A 26502-nucleotide genomic window follows, 5' to 3' on the forward strand; every position below is an offset into this window, starting at 1 on the left:
TTGAAGAGATTGAAAATTGTAAAAATCGAAAAAAGGGAAAAAGGGTATGAAACGGTAAAATGTCAGAGTCACACCCGATGGGTGATGTCTGCATTTTACGTTGTTGTGTTGTGTGCAGGTTGGTGAACAGATATCCAGGGATAATATTGTTGGTTCACTACAAAAAAATGTAAAATTAGGACACAAGGGTAAAACGGAATTAAGCCGTTTTTATTAAAAAACGGTATTAAACCGTTTTATTTTTAAAAACCGTTTTATCCGACCCGATATCCGTCTCTTTAGATGGAACGAAAGTCCTCTCTCTCTCTCTCTCTCGGTGTCAGTAGTTCTCTCGTCTCTCTCACTCGATCTAAGTCGATCTCTCGATTGTCGCTCTCTCTAGATCTCAGTCGCTCTCCCTCGATCTCATCTCTCTCTCGTTCAGTCACTCTCTCGATCGTCTCTCTCTCTCTCTCTCAGTCGCTCTCCCTTGATCTCATCTCTCTCTCGCTCAGTCGCTCGCTTGATCTCAGTTGCTCTCACTCGATCTCATCTCTCTCTTGCTCAATCGCTCACTCAATCGATCTCTCGGACTAGGTACTCTCTCTAATCCCTCTTTTCTTGAAATAGGGAGATCTTTGGATAGTTTACAGTCAGATCTTGCTTCAACGATTGAATCTGACAGGATTCCTGGATCAATTGTGTATCGTTACTTCGAATTGGAGAAGTCTGCAGTGTTTCCATGGTAGCTTTAGTTTGGGGGATTTAAGGAGCGATTGTTGGCTGATGATCTGTTCTTGGCTAAAGTTTCCATGGATTGTGGTGTTGGAATCTTTACTAAGGTTTTATAATAATTATTTTTTTCTTTTATATTTGTTGGTTTGATGTGATTTGATTTCATTTTACGTCGATGATGTTTCTCTTGTTTGTGAAATCTTGGATTTTTCGCCTTGCTATGTATATAATTTCATGAATTTTTTCAAGTAAATATGGTTAACTGGAAATACTATTACATTGATAATCTATATTGATTTGGAGGAACTATCTTCATATCTCCAAATCAATATAGGTTATAAGCTATGTAACGTTGATTTGAAGTTTAATTCTGGTTTTATAAATTTCAACCTTGTGGAATCTTGCCAAAATAATAATTATAAAGCATTTTCATCATCTGCACTATATTGTTAAGGAGAAACAAGCTTCTTAGTCCTTAGAGACCCAACCAAATTATATTGTTTCACTGATGTTTTTCTACCTTTATGTCATTTGATGCTTTCTTTGATATAGTATGTAAATATTTTGGATATTTTTAGACCCAACCATCCAATTTTGGATTTTTTTGAAATAAATATATTATTATTATGTAAATATTTCAATTTATTGAACAAATTATGTGATTTTATTGGTATAGTATATGGTTTAATGTACTAGGAGTGAAGATCTAAAAGCTTTTTTTAATCAAAGTGTATGTTACATCATCTGTTGAGGACCTCATCTAAAGTAGGAAGTAGAAAACTTAGATCATTTACCATAGGATGCGTAGAATCATAATCTTTTTCTTGTGTATCCTGAGGCAAATGTTCCTGTATCTCATTCCCATCTTTAATTTTTATTTATTTGATCCAAATTTTGTTTTTGTCAAATGTTATTTGTTTAGTGTCTGTTTGGATGTCTAATATGGTAGCATCGATTCAATTATTTAAGTTTCAAGTAACTTTTAGGTGGGAAGATTGAGGGTGACCTATCAATTGCCAATCACCATTACTTACTCCTGATCCTTTGGAATTTAATTTTATAGTAAACGTGACATCTTACCTGATCCTGTTTCATTTCAATATTATGTTGGTCACCATTTTTGTGGTAGTGATGTTGCTCTTGTCTTGTGGTATGGCTACTGCAAATCTGCAACTCAACCTTGGTAAGCACATCAAACCATATCCATGTTTTATGCAATTTGTGTCTCAACTCTTAAGGCTGTTAATGGATCAGATCAGACCTGAAATCGGATCAGTTTTGATTCGATAATTTCGAATCTAGATCAATATTTGGGTTCCAATAAGGATCTAATTTGATAATATTTACCGAATCCGAACTATGTTACTATGCGAACAAAATAAGATGTATTTTTATTCCCATTTTACAGGAAGAAGGTTTCTTGGTGTATCAATTGAATCCGACTATGGGCAAACTTATAAAACAATAGGAGGTGGAGACTATGGTGGCAATAGAAGGTAAGATGTCATTTAAGTTTCAAGTAACTTTTAGGTGGGAAGATTGAGGGTGACCTATCAATTGCCAATCACCATTACTTACTCCTGGTCCTTTGGCAACATATTCAAGTTTTAGTTGTATATCAATTTAGTTTAGATGATTTTTTGGGATTTTTTCTTCTTCTTCTTTTGTTTATATTTTTAACTAGCCCGGAAACTAATTTATTCAATGAGACAAGCACATTATGATAATCGATTTCAACACTTTAAATTATTTCATTGCTGAGACAAAACCAATTCACTAGTTGAGGAGTGATTTCATTTCACATGTACAAATTAAATGATAAACAAAAATTTTAATTCTATTTAAAATCTAAGTCAATTCATTGTTGAATGCTTGTGCTGAGCAATGACCAAATCACTAGTTTATGGGTGATTTTGTCTTTTCAGACATAAGTTAAATGCAACTTAATAACCTTTAATTTAAAGGAATTTTCTTCCTTTTTAGAGACTTCCCCACTTTTTGGCTATGGATCTTCTATACAATGCTTACTCAACTGCTTCTAATGAAGATGAAGATGAGAAGAAGCTTGTAAGACAAGCTCCAATGAAGCGATTCAAGTTGGAAAATCATTCTCCTTCTCAACAGGCAATCCTTCACCACGAATTCGTCCCAACTATTGCTCTTCAAATCAGAAAACAGAATCTTTGATACCAGGGAGATATGTCTCAAAGAGAGAGCGAGCGATCTTAGGAACATCGTCTTCAACGGTTTCTAATTCGACCCTGCCTTCCATAGTCATCACATCACCTGGTTTCATTTTTCTTATCCTTCTCTGTCTTATAATTTTAATTACTTTCTACTATTTAAGTGATCATTTTAGAAAAAAAATAAAAATAAAAGTGTATTATTTAGTGTTTCAAATTTCTTGTAGTTTGAACTGAAATCAGGGTCTAATCTATTTTACTCTGTTTAGTTCTTGCTCTAGGTAGCATGGAACCACTAATTTTTACCATTTATTTCATGCTCTCTGTGCATAATATGTGGTAAATAGAATTTACTCTATACCCTGAACATACACATCTTGGGATCATCATCGTTGTTGGCCGTTCTATCCACTCTTGAAACATACCAAGTCTTCAGATCTGCATTGCCCTAAATTTGATCGTAATTGTTGGTCACTTGTATTACAATGCTGGAATGAAATGATTTTCGAAAAATAAAAGACAATAGCAAAAAGAGGTGCTCAGATATGGATGCATACATGGGGACAAGTAAGCAGTTCTTGAATCATGTCTGGGTCCTTGGCAATACTGAGATGGATGCACATACACACACACACACACACACACACACAGTTGATTCGTATTCAATTGCACAACCACGATTTTCTACAAAAGAAATGTCATACGAACTATTGGATTGGGGAAGAAATGTTGTTGCAGTTGGAAAAACGATTATGGATACTACCCCTTCTACTGTACATGGGCATCCTCTGGGTGAAGACGACGTTAAGGTTCTTATTGACATCATTCATATAGCAAACACCCCTCTTACCCAACAAACCAGTTTTGCAGGGACTCTAGGAGAAGTTGGAATAGGTGGATTTACCGTGTGGCCGAAAAGTTTTATTAGGGTTATCTCGCAATAGTTTTGTTTGTGTGGGTTTTATGTACTACTTGCAATGTGAACTGGTTATCCTTCTTTTGGCATATGTCTAGATACTAAGTGGTACTACTAGTTGTATTTGGATAACCCCTCTAAAGTTTTACTACTACTAGTAATGTTTCTTCTCACTACAAGGTTCTTTATCAACAAAGTACTTTTACTTTTTTAGTTATATTGTTTAACTAATAACTGACTATGTTTTTGTGTCAACTAATCCCTTTTTAATTCCGCCATTGTAAAATTAATATTTTACACTGCCGGTCCCAAGCCCGGATAAAGGAGGAGGGAAAAGGATGATCCAAAGAGTATTAAAGTGCTAACAGGTATTGGTTTTCTTCCTCTTTTTTCTCATTCTCACATACAGAAGTATTAATAGTGAGGTTAGTAATGAGAGTTTCTTATAATAAAAAAATAAAAAATAAAAACAGTATGAGTGGTTTAACACTTTTTGATATCGATGAGAACATTTGGGCCCTGAATAGCCACAGCAAGAAAAGAAGGTAAGTTTCTTAGTCCATGTTCATTACTATTTTGTTGGGGAAAAAATGCTCTTGCCGCAAAATAATGCAGTCACACAGAATCAAGCTTTCCTTATATCAAATTCAATGCCTATTACATGGAATTAACTTATGAATATGAGTTCGATGTTTTAGCCTTAGAGGCAAAATATCTATCCTTGTTCTACATATTTGGCCTTTTGGGATCATAAACATTAGTCAATACTTGAACTCTTGAGTTCTTGATCCATCTTCACCCCTTAACAGGAAATCAATGCAACTTTAACATGCTTATTGAGAATAATGAGCATGTGGGATGTCAATAGTGAAACAGGAGGTGGTTACTATTGAAATTGACTTTTTAAGATTGCCAGTGTTGAAGAGGGACATCGTATTCCTCGATTATTTTTCGTGATTTAGATTACTATAGCTAGTTGGTACATGCTTGTTCTCCATTGTTTTTTATTTTTATTTTGACTTTTATTTTATAATTTTCTGCAGCAAGTTTTGGCCTTACAGCAATCACTTTTGTCTAATATTGGTCAATCGCAATCAGCACAGTAAGTCGAGGCATTTACCAATTGCTATAAATCTTTGCTTAAATTTACTTCACAACCATAATGTTCATTTTCTATTGGAAGGCGACTCTCAAGCAGATATAGTAGGCTATGTAATGCCTTAATTTAGTGTTTCATGGACTGTTTCATTTGTTTATTCTCTGGGTGACTGTGCGGGACACTGAGTTAGACTTTATGCTCACGTGGAGGTGTGCATAGAACCAAAGATTTTTCTCTCATATCATTAGGAAAAGCATCGATGTTTCTGTGCACACCTCCTCGTCAGCACAGTCACTACATGCAGATTGTTTATGATTATATATTTAGATATGGATTTATTTGTTTTCTTGTTGTTTATTTCTTCTCTTTTTTATGATGATGGTTATGCTTTATGAAAATTGTATTGGTGGGATGTATATGTATGATAAATGAATTAATACTATGTATATAATCAGGTTATAAGAAATTCTAAGTTGGTCTTATAGGATTAGTTATTAGTGATGTATAGCTGATCAATTACTTGCAATCATGTACCTTAACTTGCCATTTTGACGATTTGGGTGTGGCCCAAATGTTAAGATACCGTGTATTTGAGTGAGATAAAAACAATTAGGTTCGAGTTTTCTTGGTCATATTGTTGGCTGAGATGATCTCATTATTCAAATTATATCTCCGAGTGATGAAGTACCGTTGAATCGGTAGTGCATTTCAGCTTGGAATATGTAGAACAACACTCCACTCAGAAGGACAGGTTGTTGAGTATGACTTGGTCATATTGTTGTCTATCAAGTTTCTTTCAGACTATGAACAACATTTCCCCTCTATTTTTTGCAGTTTTGTTTTTGTTTTTGGTGTTGTAATCTATATTGTTTTTGGTTTTGTTTTTAAATCAGTGCTTTGTTTGCGTCTCTAATCTATATAGTTGAGTTGTGTCTCTCATGTTTTTTAGCATTCTTGTGTTGTTTTTGTACTCATATGTAATTTTCTTAGATGGATTGTTTTTGTTCTTTATTTGCTGTATGCCTATATCAGTAATAGATTTCATCTTGGGGATATGTGTGAGTATTAGTTGAGTTGTGTCTCTTATGTTTCATAGGTGAATGAAGGAGAATCAGAGTAATCCCACACATTTTTCTCAGGGTCTAAAGGATCCCAAAGCTTCAAACCCAAAGTTGAATCTGGTTCGTTAACTTGAATACATAGATGAAGTGAAGATGGCTTCAAGATCCTGTTTTTATTAATAGATGTAGATTTCCCATCTTGAAACCTTTTTTCTTTATTATTGTCTCGAAGAGGAAGAGTAAGAGGGACCCTTTTTTCTGAACTACTACTTTGTTGCTTCTTGTGGTTGGGGACTGCATTTTCCTTGTTGTCGAATGGGATGATGGTTTAAGCATAATTGGTTTGGATTTGTAAATTATGACTCATTACAACTCTTTTTGTGTATAAATTAATGTGATAGAGAACCTCGATGTTCTCTATTTCGATCTATTCTAACCGTGGGTAATAGGCAAGTAGCAAAAAAAAAAAAAAATTTATTTTAGATATCAATTTATAACAATTTTAGATATCGGTTTATAACCCATTTCTAAAGTCTCAGACGTAGGACATCAGTTCTATAAAATCCGATGTCTTAAATCTTTTTGGGCTATTGTGCTCTAGTATATAAGGACGCAGATTAGGAAGGGTTTTAAGCCGTTCCAAATTCCGAGATCTGGAACGGTTTTTAACCGTTCCAAATCATGAAACATAGAACGGCTTTTAGCCGTTTAACCTCATTAACGACGCCTCGATTAAAGACGGTCTGCAAGCCGTTTCATAGTGGCTTAGGAACGGTAATAAACCGTTCCTAATTGCCATATTTGTTGTAGTGGTTGCATGTTTATTTAAATTTCTGTTAGCGCGAGGCGCTCCGTTATGTTATTTATTTTAGGCCGGGTGGCCACACTTGCATAGTAGGAAACTGGATATCTATTCTCAACCTTGTATTGTTAATTTCTCTTTTATTTTCAAATGAAAATAATATACATATGTAGTTATTTTGTGAGCTGTTAAAGAGTTTGTGAATGCCTGAAGGGATAGTGGGTCATATCATCCGGAGTGGTGTACTATCCTGGGATGTACGGTAGGGACCACCAAGCTATACGTGGTATGGGACGCGTATGAGAGTGGAGTCACAACTAGAATCCGGGTTTGTTCCTCTCTATCTTTACCAGTGAACTTGTAATGTAAAGGTGGTCGTATACGAATGGTTTGCATATTTGGGAATCACATGTACGCCTGATAGGCATAGACGAATATGATTGGTCAGTGATCACTAACAATCTATAGTAGTCAAACGTTCTGACACATTGAAAAGAGACCCATTGCTTACGGTCACGTCAAACGACCAGCCTAAGCCGGATAAATGGTCAACCAAGCGTGGTAAGTGCAGCGACCGGCCACAAAATCAGGAACTAAAAGCCAGAGAGAAATTGTAACATCATGTCCCGACTGGGAGCGATCCAGTCGTGAATCCCAGCACTCTAATTCCAATACTCCACCATTGTGTATTATGTATCTGTTGCTTATTTTGATATATAAAATGAAATCCATGTTTAATGTTTTCATTTGATCAATTAGATTTGTATAAAAAGAGAATGTTATAGTGAGTAATGATGATCGATGTAATGTGAGTTTTAAAATGTTTAGTTGCTCATTCCTGGCTATATGTACCAGTTAATCGTAGTTCTTTTATAAAATTTTACAGATTTTAAAATGATTTAGTATGCTTATTCGTTCATGTTAGGAGGGGTTATTGGCAGAAATTGTTTGTTTCCCTACTGGGTAACCATTGTTACTCACCCTTTCTTTCTCCATTTTTTTAGTTTCAGATCCGAAGTTTGGCAAGGCAGATATAGAGCACGAGTGAGAATCATCTGGTGGGTCAGATAGACAGCCAGAGTTCGTCACTTGGTGAGTATTGGGGTTATTACCTCTAGTGGTGTCGATTTCTCCGAGAGTATTATACATGTTGTTCTGAGTGTTAGGATTTCTGTTAGAGTGAGAAATTTTGTATAATCCTGTATCGTGGTTATTCTTCCGCACTCTGATCTTTCGTACGTTATTAGACTTATATAGGCTTCCGCTAGTATTATATTTTGTATCTGTATGCAGGATTGTATGTCGTTTATCAGATGCTGATTAAACGCCTTGGAATGCTAACATAAACAGAGGAGACCATGCCGAAATTTCGAGGTGTCACTTAGTACCTCGAGATCTGACATGGGGATTTGTGTTAGCGTTCGGCGGGGCGCCACAATATGTAGCACAACAATAGGGTACCCGTTGATTTTAAATCCTAAATAATGAATAGTATTATCTAAAGTGATCGACATCTTTCCAAATAGAAGGTGAAACGTGCACGTCTGTAGTCAAAATCTCTCAACAGAGGCATAACACAAGCATGTGTTGTGATATTGCCATCTGATGCATTAGTAGTACTCAAAACCAACAGTAGTACTAAAGGCCTCTCGTAGACCACTAATGTTTCAATCTCTAAAAGATTGTAATTGAAATTATACTCATAAAAGAAATGATTAATCAATTTGCATTATTAATAAAATTGACTATTAAAAAATTATATAATTATAATCAATATACATTATTAATTTTTATTAAATCTTGTTACTAGAACATCACCTCCGTTTGCTAGGTTGGTTTGGCGCAAGTACAAGAATAGCGGTTGAGTTGGTGTACCGGAATCACTTCATGCTATTGCTATTAGAATGGGGAGAGAAATTTGATCAATATCTTAGTTTAGGTCATCGAGATCAAGATCTAGAACATAGAGATCAAGATCTTAACCAACTTGATATTGATTTGAGCATCTATTTGGCTATCATCATCTAGATCTTGATACAAGTTGGTCAAGATCTTTATCTAAGACCTAGATCATTGAGATCAAGATCTTGATCTAAGATATAGATCATCGAGGTCATGATCGTTTATCATCATCAACATCATCTTGATCTAAGATCTAGATAAACTTGCATCGAGATCAAGATCAAAAACTTGATTTAATGTAGAGAAAGATGAAGATCTAATCAAGATCAATATCAAGATCTTGATCAATGAAAAAGAGGAAGGAGAGGGTTAGAAGTGTGTTCCTATCGTCAATGGAAGGGAGAGGTAGGAGGAGGAAGGAGGGAAGGAAAGTTCTATTGATGTGTTAGGGGAGGATTTTCGCCGAATGAAGTGGTGAAATTTTAAAACAATTCTCACTTTTTTGCGTCGCTCGAAGTGGTTAAATTTGATTTTTTTTTTTTTTAAATACACCTTTAGTAGTGATGAAAAGCTAAAAATAAAAATGAAATTTAGCCACTTGAAGTGGATTTTTTTTTTTTTTCAATTTTGAAATTTTGCCACTTCTAGTGGAAAATTAAGTTTTTTTTTTTTGTTTTTTTTGTTTTTTTCTGGGATAAAATTTCAAAACTTAGTACTTTTTTTTTATATTATAAATATTTATTGAAATATATTTATATTTTATTTTATAATTTCCCCTTTATTTTAGTTGAAAATGAAAAAAATTTGATTTAATAATTAAATTATAAAAAATTCTACATAAAATTAAGTTAAATTAAAAATATACCCTTCTCAGAAAATGTGACGTTTAATCATATAAATGTTAAGGGCTATTTTAAATATTATGTTCTTATATCGTAAAAAAAATTAATTCCAAGATAAATCGTTTACTATTTTCGAAATTAAAACAAAATTTTATCCTTGAATGGTATGTTTGCAATTTAGCCCATGATTTTCATAAGTCTCTCGAAATATTTACTCTGCAATCAATCGTAACTTGAATGTAAAGGAATCCAACCCATTCTCATCAGTCATCATTGAATTAAAGAAATAAAAACATTGGAGAAAGATTCTTCCTCTTTTATTATATAATAATATATAGTAATAAGTAAACATGCATTCTATTCCACTGCTCCCACAACTCCAACCTTGACAATCATCAAGTAAAGGAGGAAAGGGAGTTTATTACAACTCACTCGATAGATATATATAGTAATAAGTAGGGGCAATTCCAGATGTTGGATTACCAAGTGGGGAAGGGCACACCACAAGCTTTTAGCACCTTCCTAGTGTTTGGACTGTCGACATAGCCCTTGAGGCTGGGATCCTTCAGATATTGGCAAAAGCATGGCTTTTCCTCTTTTAACTTAGAGCAACAAGTAGGAGGTGGTGGAGCCCTGGTTGTGATCGACCCAGCGTAAGGGGACAACTGGCTGGCATTACAAGTAACCGCCATGGACATAGGCGCTTCTCTAAGAAACTGTTGGAATTTAGAGGGTTGAATTAGAAAACCCTTTAATATTCATTTAATTGCAACCATATGGTAAATCAATCTATTAACCATAGGGTATTTAAATCCCATGTTTGCTTTTTTACTTTATTGCTTTATGTTTAGTTGAATGTTTTGATTTTGCCTTGAGTAATTTTAGTCCCACATCGACTAGGAGAAGAATTGATTTGCAATTCTTAAGTAGTTGTGCTTCTAATAGCTTTAAAGTGGATAGAAGTAATGGGCAGGCTCACGCGCGCACACGGGGGTCTAAGAGGGAAACTCATGGTTCTAATTGGAATTTGGATCCACCGGTCTAAAAACCTTAATGTGTGTGCGCACATACGACGTACGCGTAGGGGGGTGCAAATTCTCGGATTTACACCTCACGTGGGTGCGCGTGTGTTTATTCTGAACCAGCACAATGTGTTTGTTCGGAACTAGTTTGTGACTAAACAGTCACTTTCTCTTTTATTTTATATCAATTGTTTAATCAATTTAAACTACTTGATTTTCTCTGCTATTTTATATTTTTGAATTATCAGTAATTTATTATTCGTTGTGAGAGCACACAACATCGTCGAGTTCAAAGTTATGTTCCAATTTAGAGTACCCTTTTGGATACGTGGGTTGTTGAATCCTGCAGAATGAACGCCTACAGACTGTGGTACCGTAGCAGGGGCGAATTTCGTTTTAGGACAGTGCTTTATGCACGCCTCAACCATTTCTTTTTAGGTAATATTTTTCTTTTATATTCAATTTCGAAATTAAGATTTGTTCTAACTTCTTCTCTTTTTGCCATAAGAAATCAGTATTCAGAAATAACAATCTAAAACGAAATTTATTTTTTACTGATTTCTATGGAGACAGTCTCTAATTCCATGCACAGTGAAAAACCCGATAAATTCGATGGAAAGAATTTTAAATTCTGACAACAGAAAATGTTGTTTTATTTAACAACATTACATTTGACTCATATCATCACTCAAGAACCAGTTTCTTTAGATGATGATGAGGAGGACCAAATCAAAAGAACCGAATATCGGAAATGGGAACATTCCAATTTCATGTGCCGGAATTATATCCTAAATGGATTAAGTACTGTTCTTTATAAGGTGTATTCCTCTATTGAGTCTACCAAAACATTGTGGAAAATTCTTGAAAAGAAATATACTTTAGAAGATGCCGACACAAAGAAATTTTTTATTGGGTGTTTTCTAGATTTTAAGATGGTAGACTCTAAGTCAGTTGTATCACAATCCGAAGAGCTCCAAATCCTTATTCATGAGATTCATGTGAGGCATGAGCATGAGTATAAGTGAAGGATTCCAAGTTGGATCGATAATTGAAAAATTACCACCATCTTGGAAAGACTTCAAAAATAATTTGAAGCATAAAAGAAAGGAAATGGGACTCGAGGATCTAGTGATAAGACTTATAATTGAAGAGGATAACCGAAAGAATGAGAAGAAGAGTAAAACAAACTCTATGATTTCTAAAGCGAATGTAGTGGAAAAAGAACCTTCCAAATTCACTAGAAAGTTCAAACCTGGATTCCAGAAAAAATATGTAAAGAAAAACTTGCATGGTCCAAAAGTCAATATCCAGAAGATAAAGGGAAATTGCTATTTTTGCAATAAACCTAGACACCGGGCTAAGGACTGTCGCAAAAGGAAAAATCAGCAACACCATCAGAAACATGAACAAACCAATGTGACTGAAACTCAGAACCTATCAGCGGTTATTTCAGAAGTGAATCTGGTAGGAAATACCAATGATTGGTGGTTGGATACGGGAGCCACCAAACACATATGCTCTGAAAGAGGCATATTTTCCTCTTACAACAATGTTGGAGATGAAAAATTATTCATGGGAAATGCTTCAACATCTGCTGTGATTGAAAAAGGACAAGTGAATGTGAATTTCACATCTGGCAAAGTTCTGACTCTGAATGACGTGCTTCATGTTCCAGACATTCGAAGAAATCTGGTTTCAGGTTCTCTTTTAAGTAAGAGAGGCTTCAAAATGGTGTTTGAGTCTGATAAATGTATAATTACAAATAATGGAATGTTTGTGGCAAGGGCTATCTATGTGATGGGTTATTTAAACTCAATGTAATTTCTGATTCTATTAATAATATTAATTTGTTTGCTTATGTTTCTGAGTATTCTAATATTTGGCATGCTAGATTAGGCCATGTTAATAATAAATCAGTTATCAAATTAATGAATAGTGGTATGATTCCTAAAATGCATATTGATGTATATAAAAAATGTGAAATTTGTGTTGAATCAAAATTTACTAAAAAACCTTTTAAAAATATTGAAAGATGTACAAAACCTTTAGAATTAATACATTCTGATTTATGTGATCTCAAATACATTCAATCTAGAGGCGGTAAAAAATATTTCATAACTTTTATTGACGATTGCACTAGATTTTGTATGATATATCTTTTAAGTAGTAAAGATGAAGTATTGGAAATGTTTAAAATTTATAAATTAGAAGTTGAAAATCAACTTGAAAATAAAATTAAAATTTTAAGATCTGATCGAGGAGGAGAATATGAATCTAATCCTCTAACTATATTTTGTCAAGAAAATGGAAAATACATCAAACTACTGCTCCTTATTCTCCCCAACAAAATGGTATAGCAGAGAGGAAAAATAGAAATTTAAAAGACATGGTAAACTCTTTATTTGTTAGTTCAGGCGTACCTTTAAATTTATGGGCAGAAACTCTTTTAACATCTTGTTATATTTTAAATAAAATTCCATTAAAGAATTCTGAAAAATCACCTTATGAACTTTGGAAAGGTAGAATGCCTACTTTTAAATACATAAAAGTGTGGGGGTATTTAACCAAAGTGGCTGTCCCTTTACCTAAAAGAATAAAATTAGGTCCTAAAAATATAGATTGTATTTTTATTGGATATGCTATTAATAGTAGTGTGTATAGATTTCTTGTATATAAATCTGATATAAATGATATTAATCCTAACACTATAATTGAATCCAGGGATGTTGAATTTTTTGAGGATGTGTATCCTTGTAAGGATAAAATTGAAAAATCATTAAGAAGATCTCACATTGAATTATCTAATAATGAATTTAGAGAACAAGAATCTGATATAGAACCTAGGAGAAGTAAAAGAGCTAGAATAGCAACATCATTTGGACTTGATTTTATTAGTTTTCTTTTAGAAGGAGATCCTCACACTTTTAAAGATGCAATTTCAACACCTGAGGCTCCATTTTGGAAAGAAACTATAAATAGTGAAATAAATTCAATTATGAGTAATAACACTTGGGAATTAGTTAATCTACCTCCTGGTAATAAAACAATTGGTTATAAATGAATTTTTAAAATAAAATTAAAATCTGATAGAACTATAGATAAGTATAAAACCAGATTAATGGCTAAAGGGTATAAGCAAAAAGAAGGCATTGACTTTTTTGACACTTATTCTCCTGTTACTAGGATCACTTCTATTAGAATTCTTATTGTTATAGCTTCTATTTATAAATTAGAAATTCATCAAATGGATGTAAAAACTGCATTTTTAAATGGAGAACTTGATGAAGAAATATATATGGATCAATCAGAAGGATTTGTAATTAAAGGACATGAAAATAAAGTTTGTAGATTAATTAAATCCTTATATGGTTTAAAACAAACTCCAAAACAGTGGCATGAAAAATTTGATACTATAATGATATCAAATGGATTTAGAATCAATGAAGCTGATAAGTGTGTTTATTATAAAACTATCTTTGATTCTTATGTGATTATTTACTTATATGTAGATGACATGCTAATTTTTAGATTTAATATAAATGTTATAAATCAAACTAAGAAATTATTGTCTAGAAATGTTGACATGAAAGACTTAGGTCCTGCTGATGTAATTTTTGGAATAAAAAGTTTTAGAAATAATAATGGATTTGGTTTATCACAATCTCACTATATTGAAAAGTTATAAAACGTTATAATCAGTTTGATTGTATTCCTGCAAAAATACCTTTTGATTCAAATTGTAAGTTAATGAAAAATATTGGTAAAGGTGTTTCTCAATTAGAATATTCTCAAGTTATTGGTTGTTTAATATATATTATGAACTGTACTAGACCTGATATTGCATATTCAATAAATAGATTAAGTAGATACACTAACAACCCACGACATGATCATTGGGAAGCTTTGGTGAGGATTATGAAATACTTAAAGTATACCATGAGTTACAGGCTGCATTACAATAGGTATCCTGTCGTATTAGAAGGATACAGTGATGCCAATTGGATATCAGACTCGGAAGAGTCGAAATCTACCAGTGGCTATATCTTTACACTTGGAGATGTAGTAATCTCATGAAAATCCATCAAGCAAACGTGTATAGCTCGTTCCACCATGGAATCTGAGTTTATTTCCATGGACAAGACTGGTGAAGAAGCTGAGTGGCTAAGGAATTTTCTTGTTAACATTCCTATTTGGCCTAAACCAATATCTGCAATATCTATTCATTGTGACAACCAAGCTGCCATTGCAAGAGCAAAAAATAATGTATATAATGGCAAGTCAAGGCATATTCAACGGAGACACAACTCTGTAAAACAACTACTCTCTAATGGAATTATTTCCATTGACTTTGTAAAGTCTAAGGAAAATTTAGCGGATCCTCTAACAAAAGGATTATCTAGAGAGTTAGTTGCAACGACTTCGAGGGGAATGAGCCTAAAGCCTACTGATTAAAAATTATTTCAATGGAAACCCAACCTAATTGATTGGAGATCCCAAAAAATAGGTTCAATGGGAAAACCAGTTGAATGTAATTTAAAAAGAAAACACTAATGGAACAGAGTGTTCCAAGTCCATTCCTATGAAGTGTTTAGTGTTGCCTGTAAAACAGAAATGTTGAATTATAATTCTTAATGTTGCCTATACTTGTAAAAGTGGAGTATATCAGGGTACTTCTCATAGGCACACCTAAATGAGTGTAGAATTGGGCCAATTCTATGAGAGTTAAGGCTAAGCTCTCTAAAGCACTCATAATACCAGGATATGTTCAGGGCCAAAATGAACACCATCGATAGAACTTGATAGTTGATTAAGTAACCTGTGTGTATAGTCTATTGTTTAGGTTTACACTAAAGGTTGATAGTTCAAGGCTTAAAGTCCACTGATCGACTTGTAAATCTGATAGACTTATACTAGGTAAGGTTCAAGTCCAAAAGACACCTATACTGAAACATGGTTGTTCAAAGTGCTCTCTCTTTATATATTTTATATATTTTTATTTTGAGTTTTCTGCATTCATGTGGGGGATTGTTGGAATTTAGAGGGTTGAATTAGAAAATCCTTTAATATTCATTTAATTGCAACCATATGGTAAATCAATCTATTAACCATAGGGTATTTAATTCCTATGTTTGCTTTATGTTTTTTACTTTATTGCTTTATGTTTAGTTGAATGTTTTGATTTTACCATGAGTAATTTTAGTCCCACATCGACTAGAAGAAGAATTGATTTGCAATTCTTAAGTAGTTGTGCTTCTAATAGCTTTAAAGTGGATAGAAGTAATGGGCGGGCTCACACGCGCACACGGGGGTCCAAGAGGGAAACCCATGGTTCTAATTGGAATTTGGATCCACCGGTCCGAAAACCTTAATGCGTGTGTGCACATACGACGTGCGCGCAGGGGGGGTGCAAATTCTCAGATTTACACCTCACGTGGGTGCGCACAAAGGCCCGTTTTTATTTAAAAATTATAGACGTGTGTTTATTCTGAACCAGTACAATGTGTCTGTTCGGAACCAGTTTGTGACTATTCTAAACAGTCACTTTCTCTTTTATTTATATCAATTGTTTAATCGATTTAAACTACTTGATTTTCTCTGCTATTTTATATTTTCGAATTATCAGTAATTTATTATTCGTTGTGAGAGCACACAATATCATCGAGTTCGAAGTTACATTCCAATTTAGAGTACCCTTTTGGATACGTGGGTTGTTGAATCCTACAAAATGAACGCCTACAGACTGTGGTACCGTAGCAGGGCGAATTTCATTTTAGGACAATGCTTTGTGCACGACTCAACCATTTCTTTTTAGGTAATATTTTTCTTTTACATTCAATTTCGAAATTAAGATTTGTTCTAACTTCTTCTCTCTTTGCCATAAGAAATCAGTATTCAGAAATAACACAAACAATACTAACCCAAAAACTATTACCAATACAGACAACTTCATCTTCTTCTACTTTATAATTATTGAGGAAAAAGAAGAAAAATATATATAAATAGAAAGAGAGAGTCAACCAAGAAAGTTGATCGAGTTATTCAACTAGTTCTTTTGGAGAACAAAATTGAATAGTTTACGTATTGTAGAATGTTAAAATATTGCTTTGAAACATTTATAAATTTATTTGACTCGCTCAAGTTGACTAGCAAGTTGTTGACTTAACTCAATGAATAGCCGAGTTGAGTCGAGTTTAAAAACTATGATTTTTATTTTGGGATTGGATGTAGTTGGGAGAGGGTAACATTAGGATTTTGGAAAATTTCCAAACAGTTCCATGGGATCATGAGAACCAAATTTCCCACCTAAGGTGGAAAATTGGCCCAAGATGGAACATTTCTTATAGGGAAAACATGGGATAAAATGTCTTAAAATTGTGTTTTCAAAAAAATAAAATAAATCATTATTCTACCTATTTTCATGAATAACATTTTAAAATTTTTTAAGAAATATTATATTAGATAGAATCTGATTGAAGAAAAATATTTAAATGTTTTTGTATCCAGGAAAATTGGCATTTTCAATTTTTTTTTTTTTTTTGGGGGGGGGGGGTGGATTTCAACCAATAAAAAAATACATAGTAAAATATTCATCAAAACGTGGAGGGCTATATAAATTTAAAATTAACACTAGCTGCTTGGTACGTGATAAAATATTGTAAAGTGCAAATAAATTATATGCAAAAATGGATATATTATGTTGTTCGGGTCCTTTTTCTTTGGAAGATGTGTTATGTAGAGGTTGATTTTGTGATTAATCGACATCAATCACGATTTCATCATTCAATCCACAAAATAATAAAACGAACATGAAAAATAGAGAAGACAAGGATTTTTATGTGGTTCGGCAAACACACCTACATCCATGGGTTAGGGGAGTCGTTTCACTATAAATCTTACGGTTAGATGACCTCCTCACCTTCCTTTCTTTTTTTTCCTTTTTTTTTCCTCTTCTTCTACCTTCTTTCCCCTTCTCCTCCCCCTCCCCCTTTTATAATGGCCTCAAAGCCTTTAAATAGAAAAACCCTAAAAAGAGTCATAGCCCTAATTAAGTTACAATTGACCATATTACCCTTATCCAAATTAATAATTACATAAAAGGGGAACAATCCTTTTAAGTTGAGATTATTCCTTAATAAGATAGAGTCATCTTCAAATGATCCCACATGTCTATCTCGGGATGTATGTTGATGGTGCAGATGAACAATTCAAATGAGAGATAATTTTATCCCTCCACATATCCCCCTCTCGAATGTGAAAAGCAATGTATTGAGATCCACCTTCGATAAATACTTCTGACCTACGTGAGCACCATCTTTGATTTTTGAATTTGTATGATTCTTGATCCCTTGAACCTATTTTCTTCATTTTTTTTCAAATTTGATATTCAACTTGGCCGCACTCTCATAATAAGTAGATGTTTTAATAATAGAATTGATCACAAACTAGGTTTGGTTTCCTTTATGAGCCAAAACTTTGACAAATAATAGAATAACCGATCGAAGTCCCAGATCAAGCTTACATCCCAAAACGATTAGAGACTTTGATAAATAATAGAAGAATCGACCGAAGTCCCAGATCAGGCTTGGATTCCAAAACGATCAAAAACTTTGATAAATAATAGAAGAATTGACCAAAGTCCCAGATTGGACTTGGATCTCAAAATAATCGAAGATTTAGACATATATAATAGAAGAACCATAGCCGCCCTTACTTTATAAAAATTTGCCTCACCCCTCAGAGTGAAATTGGATTCATATAAAATCGACATTCTTGCCTTGTTTGAGTTTTACATTATTCACCTCATAGAGTGATACTTGATTTCAAGAGGAATCGACCTTATTGCCTTATTAGATTTTGCATCACTCACCGTATAGAGTGATGTTTGATTCCAAGAGGAATCGACCTTCTTGGGTTTTACATTACTCACCTCATAGAGTGATACTTGGTGTAATGACCTGAAAATTCTTAATATGTATCTCGATGAAATATTTTAAACTTTTATGTTGATTTAAAAGTATGGATTCTTAGTTTTTAATATTTGAGGAAAATTAACCTCACCAATAGATTCAGAAGGGTCGAATAATATATTTTAGCCTATAAGTACGATTTAATTAGAACTCGATCGAAAAAGTTATAAAATCCTCGAATTTCACATTAGTTATTTGTCCAATAGGAAAATAACACTTTAGAAATATAATTTGAGGAATTCAGTCATACCATTAGGTTCTTGTCAAAAAAATCATCTGAAATGGATTATAAGAATGTTCGAATCGGCATTCAGGAAAATAACTCCCGAAATGATGCTTACGTCCCACTTAAGTTATAAATATCTGAATTCTAAAGAAAAATCTAATTTTTCTTATTCTTATCTTCAACTAAAATATCAGTCCTAACTTTTTCTCAAGATTTGAAACTCAGATCTATATTAAGCGAGAACGATCCAAGCTTTGTCGCAAGAAGAAAAGTTGTTCATCTCGTCAAGGATTACTGGTAAACACTAGAAACTTCGATTTTCATAAAAAAAAAACCTTTGTGATCGGTCGAAGGTGATCCTTAGACTTCGTTGAACTATAGAGAATAGCCTGAGGTTGGATGACTTCCCTTTTACCCTCAAATTATACGTAGTTTCATAAAAAAATTGCATTTATTTGTTTAGATCTTGGCTATTCTTCCAAATATCGAGTTATTCATTAAATTGTACTTGTGTGAATGAGTTTGATCATATTTGCATAGTTATTTTCAATTGATTTTGACTCATTAGATGTCATTCAAATTGTTTTATAAGTCATACAATGTCTTAGAATCAAATCTATAGAATTTGTTACGATTGTTCTTCTAAAATTGCCAAATTGCCCTCTGCCTTTTATAAAAAAATTAACTTTCTTTTTATCTCATTTCTTTTTCTCTTCTCTAAAGAACCCAAATCAATACTTTTCTCAAGCCTAGGGTTTCAACCCAATCTTATCCAAATCCATCGCGATCAAGCCCGTGTGAATCGTCGATGAAGAAGAAAAAGTTGTTGGCATTGTCGAGCTCTACGCTTTTACCTCATTCAATCTTCATTTTCCTTTCTTTCTCTTGATCCCTCACCCAAAAACAATAAGTGGGTTCGAAATTACCCACTTGGATTTTCACCCATTTAGAGGAGGGGTTGTTCATCGTCGTGGAAGAATAACATCTTCACAGAGGGTTTTGACAACAACCCGACCATTGACAACCAAATTCATCAATTTTCAAGTTCATTGTGGTCTCGTTTGGACCTTTGTGCAAGCTCATCACCATCGATAACCACCAACCAAGTAGGAGACTCTCAATTCTTAGTAATAATTGTAGATTTTGAAATGTGCATTTAGGTTTTTAATAAAACTTGTTGTTTGTCTTAAATCGTAGAAATCTTTGTTTGATTTGCAATTCATATTAGAGATAGAGATTTGATATGTTTTTATCATGTTTTAACATTAAAATTCGTAGGTGGGTTGAAGGGTTCGAAGAACAGAAGAGAAACCCGAAAAATAGATCGAAAAATCAAAAATTCGTGTAATGGTTCAAAGCTGTCAACAAGAGCCGTTGGTGCCACCGACATCTGCTGAAGACCGACAGTAACTTATCAAAACTGTTTTATGACTTTTAGGTTATCTTCCTCATGCCTTATACATTTTTTTTACCCTTCATTTCATTAAAATCATTACCAAAACTGTTTTATGACTTTTGGGTTATCTTCCTCATGCCTTATACATGTTTTCTCACGCTTCACTTCATTAAAATCATTTAAGTAAATGTCTTCTTTAACTTTTACTTTCCCTTTACTTCAACTTTTTTAATGAAATTAAGGTTTTATCCCCCATTTCGGAACAATGAGAATGGTTCCAAGATCCAAATCTCAAATGATCAAAATCTGAATTTTTGTTTCAAGAAGAAAACGTAAATCTCGATGTTTTTGATAAATTTTCAAAAGTTAATATCTTTCGCGTTACTTTGAATTAAACTATAAAAATTATATGGTGTCGAATCTCATGTTAAAGGCTTTCGTTTCTAAAAATCCATTTTCAATTTTGAGAACCTTGAAAAATTAAGTTTCTGATACTTAGTTAAAATTTCCACCAACTTTTTTAATTTTGGCAATTTGCCTTCGCGTACTTATTGGGAGCCCGTTGTAATAAAAATTTGACAATTTTTCAATTGACAGATCAAAGTGAATTTGAAAGCTTGAAAAGAGAAAGATTTGACTTGAAAAGATGAAAAGTGAAATGTCGAAAGAATGGAAAAGATGATGAAATGGTAAAATGTCAAAATTACACCTAATGGGTGATGTCTGTTGTGTGTAGGTTGATGAAGGGATATCCAGGTATAATAAATGGTTGCATGTTTATTTAAATTATGTTGGCATAGAGGCTCCGAGTACTGTTATTTATTTTAGGTTGGGTGGGCACAGTTGCATGGTAGGAAATCAAATATCTATTTTCAACTTTGTTATGTTAATTTCTCTTTGTTGGTGTGTTAGGTGAGGATTTTCTCCAAATGAAGTGGTGAAATTTAAAAAACATTCTCACTTTTTTGCGTCGCTTGAAGTGGTTAAATTTGATTTTTTTTTAAAAATACACCTTTAGTAGTGGCGAAAAGCAAAAAATAAAAATGAAATTTAGCCACTTGAAGTGGAGTTTTCTTTTTTCATAGTTTGAAATTTCGCCACTTCAAGTGGCGAATTAAGTTTTTTTTTTTTTTTTGGTAAAATTTCAAAACTTACTACTTTTTATGATAAATATTTATTGAAATATATTTTTTATTTTATCTTATGATTTCCCCTATATTTTAGTTGAAAATGAAAAATTTTGATTTAATAATTAAATTATAAAAAATTCTACATAAAATTAAGTTAAATTAAAAATATACCCTTCTCAGAAAATGTGACATTTCATCATAAATATTAAGGGCTATTTTAAATATTATGTTCTTATTCGTAAAAAAAATTAATTCCAAGATCAATCGTTTACTATTTTCAAAATTAAAACAAAATTTTATCCTTAAATGGTACGTTTGCAATTGAGCCTATGATTTTTATAAATCTCTCGAAATATTTACTCTGCGATCAATCGTAACTTGAATGTAAAGGAATCCAACCCATTCTCATCAGTCATCATTGAAGTTAAGAAATAAAAACATTGGAGAAAGATTCTTCCTCTTTTATTATGTAACAATAATAATAATAATATATAGTAATAACTAAACATGCATTCTATTCCACTACTCCCACAACTCCAACCTATACAAATCATCAAGTAAAGGATGAAAGAGAGTTTAGGGTCCCTTTCAGCACCAAACATTTTGCCAACATTTTAGCCAACCATTTTTGTCCAACATTTAGAATTTTTGGAATGGGCTGATTTTTGGTGAAGATAATCTTTATAGTGAGGAGATCATCCTCACCAAAAATCAGCCAATTCCAAAACTTCTAGCCCCATGTTTACAAGTTGAAAAATCGTGGACCGTCCATTTTTTGTAAATAATTTTTGATGGGGTTAGAAGTTTTGGAATGTGCTGATTTTTGGTGATGATGATCTCCTCACTGTAGAGATCATCCTCACCAAAAATCAGCCCATTCCAAAACTTCTAACCCATGTTTTGAAAAATGTTTTGCCAAAATGTTTGGTGCTGAACATTTCCCAAGAGTTTATTACAACTCACTCCATATATATATATATATATATATGGGAAATGTTCAACACCCTAGACTTTACCAAACGTGTTTTGTCTTACATGGATTAGAAGTTTTGGAATGGGCTGATTTTTGGTGAGGATGATCTACATTTAGAAGATCCTCCTCATCAAAAATCAGCCAATTCCGAAATTTCTAACCCTATGTTTATAAGTTGGAAAAATAGTGGACCGTCCATTTTTTGTAAACCATTTTTTATGGGGATAGAAGTTTTGGAATGAGTTAATTTTTGGTGAGGATGATCTCCTTATCATAGAGTTCATCCTCACCAAAAATCAGCCTATTCCAAAACTTCTAAACCATGTAAACACGTAGGGTAAAGTGTAGGGTAAAGCATAGGGTGTTGAACGGACCCTATATATATATATATGGCTTACTTTTTGGCAAAACATTTTCAAAACATGAGTTGGAAGTTTTGGAATGGGTTGATTTTTGGTGAGGATGATCTCTACGGTGAGCAGATCATCATCACCAAAAATCAGCCCATTCCAAAACTTCTAACCCCATCAAAAATAGTTTACAAAAAATGGACGGTCCACGATTTTTCAACTTGTAAACATGGGTTAGAAGTTTTGGAATGGGCTGATTTTTGGCGAGGGAGATAATCCTCACAAAAAATCAGCCCATTCCAAAACTTCTAACTCATGTTTTGAAAAATGTTTTGCCAAAAAGTTAGCCATTGAACGCTACCCATATATATAGTAATAAGTAGGGAGAATTCCAGATGTTGGATTAGCAAGTGGGGAAGGGCACACCACATGCTTTTAGCACCTTCCTAGTATTTGGACTGTTGACATAGCCCTTGAGGCTGGGGTCCTTCAGATACTGGCAAAAGCATGGCTTTTGCTCCTTTAACTTAGAGCAACAAATGGGAGGTGGTGGAGTGCCGTATGTGATCGAGTCCAAAATTAGATTATATCCAGAAAATGCTGGAATGATATGGTATTTACTGCGATTCTCACAAGTCTGACGTGAGATGTGCACATATCCATAGTTGTATTTCCTCGCAATTTGAGTAAAAACCATCTGTGGTTATGTATGCATCTCCACGTCGGAATTGTGAGAATCACAGTAAATCCTGTGCACCCCAGCACGTCTCTTTTTATCCTCCAACATGCCCTACCCCCAATGAGTCGTGATAGTCTGATTATCCTCACGTGGCAGACTCAATCGACTCTCTCAACGTGATAAGATCTGTACATTTTGAAATACATAATTCTCTCGAGATACATATTTTTATGAAGAAGTGCAATTTTATATCCTAGACGTTCAGATCTACGATTCCTGGCCTTATTGCGTCAGGAGACTAGTTATATTATTACCATCGTTCCTATTCTCCATCCTCTCAACTCCCCTAGAAGTTGTCCCAAAATTACATCCCTATCCAATGTATGAGTTCCATGGGAAATTGGATACCACTGTTTGATTGCACCTAAGGTAGTATCTTATAGAGATTTGAAACGAAACAAGGCTGAGTTAACTCAATAGGATTTTGAAATGATTCGGTGAAAAATTTGATGGAACAACTAGTAGAGTCAACTTGATTAAAGTCTACTTAAACTCGATCGAGTCAACCAAGAAAGTTGATCGAGTTATTCAACTAGTTCTTTTGGAGAACAAAATTGAATAGTTTACGTATTGTAGAATGTTAAAATATTGTTTCGAAACATTTATAAATTTATTTGACTTGCTTAACTTGACTAGCAAGTTGTTGACTTGACTCAATGAATAGCCGAGTTGAGTCGAGTTTAAAAACTATGATTTTTGTTTTGGGATTGGATGTAGTGGGGAGAGGGTAGTTCCATGGGATCATGAGAACCAAATTTCCCACCTACGGTGGAAAATTGGCCCAAGATGGAACATTTATTATTGGGAAAACATGGGATAAAACATCTTGAAATTGTGTTTTCAAAAAAAAAAAAAAAATCATTATTCTACCTATTTTCATGAATACCATTTTAAAACTTTTTAAGAAATATTATATTAGATAGAACCTGATTGAAGAATAAGATTCAAATGTTTTTTTATCCATGATGTTAAAGATGAGGGCAGTTTTGGAGAAGAAGACAAAGGCATTTTCAAAAAAAAAAATTTTTCTGGGGGGGGTTTGGGGATTTCAACCAATAAAAAAATTCATAGTAAAATATTCATCAAAACATGGAGGGCTATATAAATTTAAAATTAACACTAGCTGCTTTGTACGTGATAAAATATTGTAAAGTGCAAATAAATTATATGCAAAAATGGATATATTATGTTGTTCGGTTCCTTTTTCTTTGAAAGATGTGTTCTGTGGAGGTCGATTTTTTGATTAATCGACATCGATCACGATTTCATCATTCAATCCCCAAAATAATAAAAAGAACATGAAAAAATAGAGAAGACAAGGATTTTTATGTAGTTCGGCAAACACACCTACATCCACAGGTTAGGGGAGTCATTCCACTATAAATCTCATGGTTAGATGACCTCCTCACCTCCCTTCCGTCTTTTTCCCTTTTTTTCCCTCTTCCTCTACCTTCTTCCCCCTCCCCTTTTTATAATGGCCTCAAAGCCTTTAAATTAAAAAATCCTAAAAAGAATCATAGCCCTAATTAAGTTACAATCGACCATATTATCCTTATCCAAATTAATAATTACAAAAAAGGGGAAGAATCTTTTTAAGTTGAGATTATTCCTTAATAAGATGGAGTCATCTTCAAATGATGCCACGTGTCTGCCTCAGGATGTATATTGATGGTGCAGATGAACGATTCAAATGAGAGATAATTTTATACCTCCACCTATCTCCCTCTTAAATGTGAAGATCAATGTATTAAGATTCGCCTTCGATAAATACTTCTGACCTATGTAAGCACATCTTTGATTTTTGAATTGGTATATTCTTGATCCTTCGAACTTATTTTCTTCCTTTTTTTCAAATTTTATATTGTATTTGGCCGCACTCTCATAATAAGTAGATGTTTTAATAATAGAATTGATCACAAACTACGCTTGGTTTCCTTTATGAGACAAAACTTTGACAAATAATAGAACAACCGATCGAAGTCCCAGATTAAGCTTACATCCCAAAACGATCAGAGACTTTGATAAATAATAGAATAATCGACCGAAGTCCCAGATCAAACTTGGATCTCAAAAAAATCCAAGATTTAGATATATAATAGAAGAACCATAGCAGCCCTTGCTTTATAAAAATTTGCCTCACTCCCCTTAGAGTGAAACTAGGTTCATATAGAATCGATATTCTTGCCTTATTTGAGTTTTACATCATTCACCTCATAGAGTGATGCTTGAATCCAAGAGGAATCGACCTTCTTGCCTTACTAGATTTTGCATCACTTACCTTGATGCTTGATTCCAAGAGGAATCGACCTTCTTGGGTTTTGCATTACTCACCTCATAGAGTGATACTTGGTGTAATGACCTGAAAATTCTTAATATGTATCTCGAGAAAATATTTTAAATTTTTATGTTGATTTAAAAGTATGGATTCTTAGTTTTCAATATTTGAGAAAAATTAATCTCACCAATAGATTCAGAAGGGTCGAGTAATACATTTTAGCATGTAAGTACAATTTAATCAAAAGTCATTCGGAAAAGTTATGAAGTCCTCGAGTTTCGCATTAGTTATTTGCCCAATAGGAAAACGACACTTTATAACAATCATACCATTAGGTTCGTGTCGAAAAATCACTCGAAATGGATTATAAGAATGTTCGAATCGGCATTCAGGGAAATAACTCCCGAAATGACGCTTACGTCCCACTTAAGTTATAAATATCTGAATTCTAAAGAAAAATCTAATTTTTCTTACTCTTCTCTTCAATCAAAATATCAGTCCTAACTTTTTCTAAAGATTTGAAACTCAAATCTATGTTAAGCAAGAACGGTCCAAGCTTTGCCGCAAGAAGAAAAGTTGTTCATCTCGTCGAGGATTACGGGTGAACGCTAGAAACTTCGATTTTCATCGGAAAAAAACCTTTGTGATCGGTTGGAGGTGATCCTTAGACTCCGTTAAACCAAAGAGAATAGCTCGAGATAGGATGACTTCCCTTCTACCCTCAAATTATACGTAGTTTCATAGAAAAATTGCATTTATTTGTTTAGATCTTGGCTATTTTTCCAAATTTCGAGTTATTCATTAAATTGTACATGTATGAATGAGTTTGATCATGTTTGTGTAGTTATTTTCAATTGATTTTGACTCATTAGATGTCATTCAAATTATTTTATAAGTTGTACAAT

At 33.4% G+C, this 26502-nt stretch overlaps 1 long non-coding RNA gene across 2 annotated transcripts; it reads left to right on the forward strand.

The window, feature by feature from the left end:
* The first annotated feature begins 1287 nt into the window (after positions 1–1287).
* On the forward strand, positions 1288–6319 carry LOC147398228 (uncharacterized). 2 transcript variants are annotated; one of them, XR_015179794.1, is made up of 4 exons: positions 1288–2210; positions 2698–4181; positions 4857–4915; positions 6009–6319. It is a non-coding gene; the product is annotated as an uncharacterized LOC147398228 (long non-coding RNA). The 2 variants fall into 2 exon arrangements; XR_015179793.1 differs by having other exon boundaries at positions 2762–4181.
* Positions 6320–26502: the final 20183 nt, after the last annotated feature.

The sequence above is a fragment of the Akebia trifoliata genome, chromosome 7, assembly GCF_017979445.1.
Source record: "Akebia trifoliata isolate Shusen 1 chromosome 7, ASM1797944v1, whole genome shotgun sequence".
Taxonomy (NCBI): domain Eukaryota; kingdom Viridiplantae; phylum Streptophyta; class Magnoliopsida; order Ranunculales; family Lardizabalaceae; genus Akebia; species Akebia trifoliata.